This window comes from Apodemus sylvaticus, chromosome 4, assembly GCF_947179515.1.
Source record: "Apodemus sylvaticus chromosome 4, mApoSyl1.1, whole genome shotgun sequence".
NCBI lineage: Eukaryota > Metazoa > Chordata > Mammalia > Rodentia > Muridae > Apodemus > Apodemus sylvaticus.
This window is the reverse complement of record NC_067475.1, coordinates 821,941-832,651: the sequence shown is the minus strand read 5'-3', so window position 1 is coordinate 832,651 and position 10,711 is coordinate 821,941. Positions and strand designations below refer to the sequence as shown.

At 37.7% G+C, this 10,711-nt stretch overlaps 1 pseudogene; it reads left to right on the top strand.

Annotated features, from left to right (window-relative positions):
* Positions 1-9,730: 9,730 nt before the first annotated feature.
* On the top strand, positions 9,731-10,476 carry LOC127682465 (pre-mRNA-splicing regulator WTAP-like; annotated as a pseudogene).
* The last annotated feature ends 235 nt before the right edge of the window (positions 10,477-10,711 follow it).

Genomic DNA, 10,711 nt, shown 5'->3' with positions numbered 1-10,711 from the left:
CACATTCGGAGTAGGTCTTCCAATTTCTGTTAACTCTAAAAATCCCCTCACAGTCCCAACTACAGGTTTGTCTCCTGGATGAATATAGATATTGTAAAGTTGCCTGCCATTTTTATCTTTCATAATAATAAGTCATTTTCATCTTAAATGTAGTCCTTGTAGTCCTAGAAGGAATAAATCAGCTTATAAGGATCATTAAGCTGAATTTTCAGTGTAACATTAATATGCTATAATTTTAATAAGCATTCCAAAAATTCATTTTACATTCAGGGCTTTCATTCATTGGGATTCAAGGAGAAAACACTAAAATCAAAAATTGGCTCTGAATACTAAGATGATAAAGACAGTGAGGAGGTAGCTTTCAACTGGAGATAGGCTCTGAATTGGAATATAGAAACATAAATAAGCCTGCAGGTCACACTTATTTTAAGGAAGGGGTCTGGCTTCCACCTCTTTCTGACACAGTTTGGGCTAGAATTAAGCTTCATGACCCTGTGAAGAAGGCACATAGTATGAGAAAAATCACACTCCACTGAGGTACTACAGACTCATAGTCGTAGGCCTAACATTTTTGTGCACTGTGTAAAGATCAGCCTTGTAGGCTGGTCTTCAATAGCAACAAATACAACAGAAATCCCACATACACATGAAAGCTGAAAAATGCTCTACTCACTGATAACATGGTCAAGGAGGAAATAAAGAAAGAAATTAAAGACTTTAGAATTCAATGAAAATGAAGGCACAACATACCCAAACTTATGGAACACAATGAAAGCAGTTCTAAGAGGAAAATTCAGCTCTGAGTGCCTCCAAAAAGAAGCTGGAGGGAGCATACACTACCAGCTTAACAGCATACCTGAAAGCCCTAAAGCACAGAAAAGCAAATACAGCCAAGAAGAGTAGACAGAGGGAAAATATCAAACTCAGGGCTGAAATCAAAAAAATAAAAAGAAAAACAACTATCCAAAGAATCAACAAAACCAGGAGCTAGTTCTTTGACTAAATCGACAAGATAAATGAACCCTATCCAGCCTAACCAGAAGGCACAGAGACAGTATCCAAATTAATAAAATCAGAAAGGAAAAGGGAGATATAACAACAGAAACAGGAAATTCAAATAATCATCAGATCCTACTATTACAAAAGCCTATATTCAACAAAAGGGGAAAACCTGGATGAAATGCACAATTTTCTAGACAAATAATAAATACCTAAGTTAAACCAGATCAAATAAACCATCTAAACAGTCCCATAACCCCCTAAAGAAATAGAAGCACCCATTAAAACTCTCCCAGCCAAAAACAAAAAACAAAAAAACAAACAAAAACAACAAAAATAAAACAAAACAAAAAAACAGCTCAGGACCACATGGGTTTAATGGAAATTTCTATCAGACCTTCAGAAAAAACCTAATACCAATACTCTTCAAACTATTCCACAAAACAGAAACAGAAGGAACACTACCCAATTCATTCTATGAAGCCACACTGTATATTCTCCCTTGGAAATGGAACTGTGTCTGCCTAATCAGGAGCCTGTCACAATTTCCTTTCATAGAGGACTTCATAAGAGTTTTTTTTTTCCTACTTCTATCATGTTTAATGTTCTAAATAGATTTTAAAAACTGGTTGAGTGTATATTACTTTTAGCTTCAGAAAACATCATGTATATTTAAGAGGCATTTAACTATAATAGATTACTTTGATGACTTAAAAAAATAAAAGATTAGCCTTGTATTATTCAAATGCTGATTTCTCTCCCCCATATCATGTTGATATCTAGACATGGCATTGTAATGCTTATTCTAAATGTCTCCTGTTTCAAATTTATGTAAACATCGATCCACATGTATCCTCTCACCTGTTAATAAAATCTGATCATTCAGTGACTAGGCAGAAGAGAGAACAGGACAAAATTTCTGCAATACAGAGTGAGGGACAGGGGAAAAAAAGAGAGAAGAGAAAAAGGTGATGGGCTACATGGAAAGAGTACCAGAGATAACAAAGGAAAACACATCTGAAGCAGAGAGAGGCAGATCAGTACTAAAAATGCAAGGTTCTTGTGGGTTTTGGCTGGGAATTAGCCTGAGTATCTTAGAGGGTTAGAACAAATCAATGACTCCCCAGTTATTGAACAATAAATTTTATTAAATAAATCTTATAGTATCAGTCTGTTTCATTTGGAAGCTAGCCAGGATAGAGATAAACTGCCACAGTTAAACCTACATTTGTACATAGTCACCAGAGTTGAGTAAAATATCTAGGCATTCTTGCCTGAGGCAGCTCCTGAAATACAACCTCCAGTGAGTGATGTCTCAGTCCACCTTTGTCTTTTGTGACAAACAAAGCCCCAAAACTTTTTTTTTCACAAAATTTATTATTCACTCTTCTGGAGGCTAGAGAATTTGAGATAAAGGTAAATTAGGTGTTTGATGAAAGCCTCTTTTCTAGTTCACAGATATTAGCTACCCACCATATCCTCATATGAGAAGAGATGAAGGCTCTTTGGAAGCAAGGTCATCTCTTTTATAAAGACCACTAAACCCATTCCTAGTGCCTTGATCTCTTAGTAAAGATCTGCTCATGGAACTATCAGCTATGAAGGAGGCAAAGGTTTTTAACATAGATTGAAGGACTGAAAGCATTCAGATTGTATCAGGTTCAATAAATACATAAAGAAAAAAAAACAGATGAGTTTGAAGTCTCCACCAACTGACTTCTTTTCCTGCCAAACAAGAGAAAATCAGCACCTACAATCAGAAAAGGAAGTCTCTGGGCAGGACTAGAATAAGAATATGCCACATTAATGTCACAACCAGAGGTCATTTCAGGGTTAAGTATGTTAATGAGAAGTGTCAGCAACAGGTAGGCCCTAAGAATAGAGAATAATTACAGATATATTACTCTAATCTCTCTCAGATCCAGTAACTAAACACCTCCTAAGATAAAAAAAGGAGGGTCTTTAATAAGTACTTAGAAGAATAGTGAGTTATCTGAAAGTGGCTCAAAAAATATCTGAGCACAATTTCAAACAAGGTATAATTGTATCTCAGAAGGAAATGAAATACTAGTAGCTAAATCTTGTTAGGTAGGTAAGAATGAATATAAGCATTGTATACACTTGTTCTTTGTGATGATGAATATTTAAGTTAACTTAAATTTACAACCTATGAAAATTACCATAAGCAAAAGGTATGTGGTGTCATACAGTATATGCTAAGTCCAGTCTGGAGTCTATTAATTATTTCCCTGGGAACAGAAATATGGGACAAGATTTAAAGGATGTAACAAGTAGTAGAAGAGAAGAACAGTCCACACACATAGAACAATAAAAGCAAAATCTCTGAGACAGCGAGATCTATGGATCATCTGTAGAAGTGAAGGTCAACTACAGTCACCAGGCCAAATAATGAGGAGTATGTATAGACACAAGAGAAAAACTTTGCTATGACTGATGGGGGTGGGGGATGAGTGAGAGCCAAATCAGGGACTTGTAAACTGTACTTTTATCTTCTCTTTCCACAAATGAATAGGGCTCTTAGAAGCACTCTAAGTATGAGTGTGATTGAGATGCTTAATCTTCACATATTCACCTTAAGGCTGACTGGATGTAAAATCACCTAGGAGACACATTTCATGTTATTTCTAGGAGGATATTTCCAGAAAGAGGTTACAATGAGCAGGGAAAACCCATCCTGAATGCCAAAAGTACCATCCCATAGACTGCAGTCCTAAAATGAATATAAAGGGTGGAGGGATGAGAAATTGAGCTGCTAAGGACCAGAATTCATTTCTCTTTGCTTTCTGACTACAGATGCAATGTGACCAGGCAGCTCAAGCTCCTGCTGCCATGTCTTCCCTGCCATGATGGACTGTACCCACAGAGTCAAAATAAACTCTCCCTTCCTTGTTTTGCTGTGTATTTTGTCACTGAATTGAGGAAAGTAGCTAACATGGTGGCTTGATCATGGTTTTGGTATGTAAACCACACTCCATCAAAAGGAAATTCAGAGGAATAGGGGAAGACCAAGGATGTGGGGACTACTGAGGAGAGAGTATGATAGGCAGGAACATATTTCAGAAATATGGCTCATGGGAGGAAAAGACACATGAAGAAAATAAAATGTTATTGAAGACGGGGTCAGCTTGGACTATGCAAAGTGAATGAAGGGCAGAAGAATTCACTGATGTGGCACACAGGCTTGCTAAGCATTTTGTATTTGACAGCGCTCCTAGATTCCATCATTCCCTTTCACTCATATGACATTGGAAAAGGAATCATAGAATGTTTCATATGAGTTTCTGAGAAAACCACCTTAATGTTAAACTTAAATTTAACATTTAAAAAATGTTTAAAAAACAGTTTATATAGACACCCCCAAACATACACACACAGACACTGACATGGACATATATACACACATGTACATGGACACAAACTCACACTTTGCACACAATCCTCTGATGCAGCCAAGGGGGCCTTTTTGCTCAGAATTCCCTTATTTTATTAACTCCTAACCATAAGTGTTCAGATTACAGATGTTCAGCACTGTACAAAGCAGGAGCACTTTGAAACTAATGAGGATGGCATAAATCAGCCATCCTACAGTTAAGCAAGCCATTTTGACTAATTACTAATTCAATTTTAAAATGTAAAAGAAAGTGCCTATTTGGTTTCCCTATTCAATAGAGAGCACAATGCTTACATAGATGAGTTCAACACATAGAAGTATTTTATCCCTCAGTCTGTGTTTTTATGTAACCCTCTTATTTATTTACTCAAACTTAAAAAATATAAATATGTTCAAGTGCAGTGTAACAGCCTCATCAATATTCAGGAAACAGACGCTATGATTGTAGATCTTCATTGCAAAGTGAAAAAAAAAAAATCAAACACATCTGTGGGATAACAAAGGCACACATTACAAATGCTATACTTGTCTAGACATAATCAAACCCATTTCATAGTAGATGTTAAATGCTTCTAATTAAAGCAATTTAAGAAATTTATAAAAATTCAAGAATGGTAGTGAAATTTTAAAAATCAAAATTTTTGTTCTTACCAGGCTCTACTTGTGTCTCCATAGTAACCAGAACTCTCATTAGCCTCATTCTATGTGCTAATTGGTAATGCTTCTGGTAATGCTAATTGGTAATATAAACAAAAATAATATCTATATGTATATAAAATATATGTGTGTGAACCTGAATGTGGAACACTAGCCCAGAAGCTGGTCTTCTTTCAGACTTGTTCCCTTTAAGTGTCCTTTCTTCTCAGTCCTTTATCCTCTGTATATTCTTTCTTTTGGTCTGTCTCCTAAGAAAGATGAATCTTCCAAAGAAGCTTTGACATTCCAGGGAATACTTGAATGGACACAATGGACTGAGAGGAAAAGTTGAACAGCTTCTCACACAGGAGAAAGCCAACAAATTTGACATATGAATGACCTGCCAAAAGGGATACATTGCATGATTTCCTTAGATAGAGTAGGCAGTCTTTCATGTATCTGGCCTGAAGCACTGCCACCTGTAAGCAATTATCTGAAGATAGCAGTGTGGAGAACAGAAAAACAACCCCACAGAAGAGCTCCATCTGCTGCTCACAGAAACTCCTTAGGAATTATAAATTAATCTGACTACAGAGCTGTCCCAGCTTAGGTCATCTATGCATTCTCACTGCAGTGCCTTTCATGATTATAAAAATGAAACATCCTGGAGCTTTTATTCAAATTTATTTTTCTTGCCATCAAAGCAGTAAAAATACAAAGTGATTATGTCCCCTTGTACTATAGAGATATTGTGGACAATTGTTAAAAATTTAAACAAAATAAAAAATAAGAAAGATAGTGGAAGTAAGAGAGAATGGAAGAATGAAAAATAAAGAGGTAGAGATGGGGAGGACATGGGTATAAGTAGAAAGAAACGTGTGATAAAATGGAAGACTTTAGGCACCACAAAATGGCATAGAACTTTAATTCATCAAAATGAATCATTTCATGATTCTGGTGATTTTTATAAGTCTATCTTATACAGTTGCCTCACAACACTGTTATTGTCTCTGATAACTGCAAGGATTTTTTTTTTTTTATAAACTGTTAGTCATAGTAAGCTTTGAGAAATAATCCCAGTTTCCTCTGGAGTTCAGGTTATTTCACTCATCTCACATAGGTTCTATGCTATAAACTTCTGGAACCAGCTAAAAGTATAAAGAAGCAGTTATATTCCTTTTTCTACAGATAAAGGTAAGTATTTTAGCATATATCATTGCTATTTTAACTGTCCAAGTTTATTAACAGTATGAAACTCTTCTACCCCATTTCTTTCTTCATTTTAAGTACAATTATGGTGTTATAATAAACTACAAAATGCCAGTGATTTGAAATATTACAGGCTTACTTACTGTTTATGGTGTATGTTTAGTGTAAGTGGAAGAAAAACTCTACCTATGGCAATTATTCAGGGACCAAAGTAGTCAGAGTTTACTTTTTTAGGACAGATTTAAGAGTTTGCACTGCCATCAACAAATAAGCTCAGAGTCACCCCCAACATTAGAAGACAACTAAGTACCCCTGCTCAAGGTCCATTGCTGGGATAGGAGAAAGTGTTATCGTCTATAAACTGAAATTAGGAGAGTGTGAACCTAAAGAGCACCAATGTAGAACATCAGCACTAGAGCTGAACCCATAATTCCTTCCCTGTAGTTTAAATCTAGTGTAACTCAGCCTTGAGCCGAAACTGAACCAACACATTAGTCTTCAAAGAATTTTGTCACGAATTTTTGGAGCTAAAATGATTAAACAATAGGAATTATTTTTTCCATTAAATCCAGCAGAAATGCAAGGAGAAAGAGGAACCAAGGTAGTTTCACCTAAGAGCTTTCTCCTTGGGTTGTTAGTGCCTGTTTTATCTAAATCTCTCTAAGGTGCATCTCCTAAATCCACTTGGAAATTTATAAATAGCATGAACTTATTTCTGCATAACTCTGGTAGATGGGAAGTTGGAAGCCAAAGCCTTCACAGATGGTATTATCTGATAAGTCTGTATGCTATGGAGGGTAAAACTCTAAGAACTTTAAGAACACATATGTGACAGAAGAAAGAAGGCCTTTCATAGACTTGATTATTTTTAATATGAAGAAGCACTTCTTGACTACTCATTTCTTAGAGGCCTCAACTCCATCACCTCAGCAAACCTTAAAATTCATTAAGAACACATTTTAACCATAAAATTAGTGTTAAGACTTCAAAAGCATAGTCTTAACCTCCTAGCAACTTTTGACTTACTTCAATCTTACAGACAAGTAATAAGATTTTGTGGATTTGTCAGCTGATTCTCTGTCTAGTTCTATACCCCATTTTTGATTAGGTTGTTTGTTTTTTTAGAGGTTAGCTTCTTGAGTTCTTTATACATTTTGGATATTAGCCTTCTAACAGATGTGGAGTTAGTGAATATTTTTCCCCAAGCTGAAGATTGTCTATTTGTCCTATTGACTCTGTACTTTGCCTTACAGAAGCATTTTAGTTTAATGAGTTCCCATTTATCAATTCTTGATCTTAGCACCTCAGTCATTGGAGTTTTATTTAGGAAAATTCCTCCTCTCATGCCAATGGGTTTGAGGCTTTTTCCCATTTTCTCTTCTATTAGATTCAGTGTATGTGGTGTTACATTGAGGTCCTTTATCCACTTGAACTTGAGCTCTGTGCAAGGTGACATATATGGATCTATCTTAATTTTTTACATACCAAGTGATAGTTATACCAGCATGATTTATTGAAGATGCTTTCTTTTTCCATTGTATACTTTTGCCTTCTTTGTCAAAGATCAAGTGTTCATAATTGTGTGGTTTTATTTCTGGATATTCAATTCTATTCCATTGATCAACCTATCTGTCTCTGTACCAATGCCATGCAGTTTTTATCACTATTGCTCTGTAGTATAGCTGGAGACCTGGGAGGTGAGATGAAATGCCCAAGAGTAGGAAGAAGGAAATTGTAGAGTCCATCTCCAGTAAAAAGATAGGGCATCAAGTAGAGGGATGGGGTTGCCATACTACAGTCAAAAACTCTGACCCAGAATTGTTCCTGTCTAAAATAACTGCAGGGACAAAAATGGAGAAAAGGAGGTCCAGTGAAAGCCCAAATTGGGATCCAGCTCAGGGCAAGCCCCAAGGCCTGACACTATTACTTATGCTACAGTGTGCTTATAGATAAGAGCCTATCATGACTGCCCTCTGAGAGGCCCAAGAAGCAACTGACCAGAACAGAAACAAATACTTACATCCAACCAATGGACAGAAGCCAGGGACCCTGTGGTTGAATTGGGGAAAGGCTGAAAGTTGTAGAGAATGGCCATCCTGCAGGATGACCAGCAGTCTCAACTAACTTGGACACCCAAGAGCTCTCTGACACTGAGACACCAATCAGGCAGCATACACTAGCTGGTATCAGACTCCTGACACATACACAACAGAGGACTACCTGTTGTGGCCTCAGTTTGAGGAACAGCTAAACCTTGAGAAACTTGAGATTCCAGCCAAGTGAGGAGGACTGGCAGAATAGGAGTCGGGGTAGGGACATCCTCTTTGAGATAAGGGAGGGGGAATGAGATGAGGTACTGTCAGAGGGCAGATCAGAAGACTGCAGACTGGACTACAAAAAAGATGAAATATAATTAAGAAAAACATTTAGTAGACATTTGACCATGAAAAACATCTTTGGAAAGTCAGTCATTCAGGGTGATGATGGCTATCAAGGGAGTAGGAACCATCTTGCTGCATAGTAATATAGTTGGTAGCAAATGCACTAGAGATTCTCAGTTGAGGGATATCTGGGTTCTTTCCAGCTTCTGGATATTATAAATAGGGCTGCTATGAACATAGTGGACCATGTGTCCTTATTACATGCTGGGGAGTCCTCTGGGTATATGCCCAGGAGTGGTAGAGCAGGGTCCTCCGGTAGTATCATGCCCAGTTTTCTGAGGGACCGCCAGACTGATTTCCAGAGTGGTTTACCAGCTTGCAAACCCACCAGCAATGGAGGGTGTTCCTCCTTCTCCACATCCTCACCAGCACCTGTTTTCTCCTGAGTTTTTGATCTTAGCCATTCTGTCTGTTATGTGGTGAAATCTCAAGGTTGTTTTGATTTGCATTTCCCTGATGACTAAGGAATACTACTCAGCTATTAAACAAATGAATCCCCCCCCAAAAAAAATCCCAATGAATTCATGAAATTCTTAGGCAAGTGGGTGAAACTAGAGAATGTCATCCTGATTGAGGTGACCCAATCACAAAGAACACACATGGTACGCACTCACTGATAAGTACATGTTAGCCCAGAAGCTCAGAATACCAAAGAAACAATTCAAATATCAAATTATGCCCAAGAAGAAGGAAGGAGAGGCCCCTGGTCCTGGAGAGGCTCAATGCAGCAGTGCAGGGGAATACCAGGACAGGGAAGCAAGAAGGGGTTGATTGGGGAACAGGAGGAGGGAAGAGGGCTTATGGGACTTTCCAGGAGGGGAGATCCAGGAAAGAGGAAATCATTTGAAATGTAAATAAAGAATATATTGAATTAAAAAAAAGAAAAAGAAAATTTTCAATTGGCTATTGCCAGTGCTGTGGCAGGAGGAGAGCAGGAGGGCAGGGGGGTGGGGATGGGGGGTGGGCGGCAGCTGAATGGCCTTGGCCTGTGTTACTGGCAACACCTGCACAGCCTCAGTGGGAAGGATGCAAGATGACCAATGAAGAACCTCTTCCTAAAAAGGTAGGACAGAGTGAAACTGACTTCAAAGTTATGTCATGGGATGAGTTAATTCTAAGATGGAAACAATATGAAGCGTATGTTCAAGCTTTGGGAGGAAAGGTACACAGATCTTAATTCAAATGATGTGACTGGTTTAAGGGAATGTGAAGAAAAACTAAAGCAGTAACAGCAGGAGTCTGCACGCAGGGAGAACATTCTTGTCATGCAGCTAGCAGTCAAGGAGCAGGAGCTGTAAGAAAGCATTTCTCAAATCCAGTACCTCAAGCAAGTTCAGCAACCAAATATGGCCCAACTGAGATCAACAATGGTAGACTCAGCAATCAACCTGATTTTCCTATAAATGAAAAATGAACTGGAACAGATTAAAGACAAACTGGAACAAGCCCAAAATAAACTGAGTGGCTGAAAGTTTAATCCTGATATATAAACAAAACATACAACCCAGTCAAGACTTTCCTGACAGTCCCACTTCGAGAAAGCTGTGATGGGACAGCCAAGTACCCATTTCCACATCAAGACTCAGAATTTTTGAGCCAAAGAAGCCACATTCTTATAATGTCCATCTTGTAATGGTTAATGTAAAACTTACCAGATGAATCTTGTGTTTCAGCTTCTTTCTCCCCCCACCCCCTTGTTTCAGAGGCCTGATGCTATCAGACTATTCTGAAGAAGAGGCCAACTCCGAGTGTAGACACTTGAGAAATATTTCTGTTTGAAGAAAAGAAAAGGAAAAACAGAAGTCTTAAGTCTGTGGCACACTGTATCTTCAGATAGTTTGGAGAATTGAAAACCTAGAGGTTTTAAATCATGAATTGAACCTGTAAAATTCCAAGAAAATGTAAAAATGGAATATGCATCGATTTTAACCATGAGCATAGTGACTTAGAGACACTGTACACCAGTTATGACAATAAAACTGTGGACTCCATGATTGTTGAACTACTGGGTCAA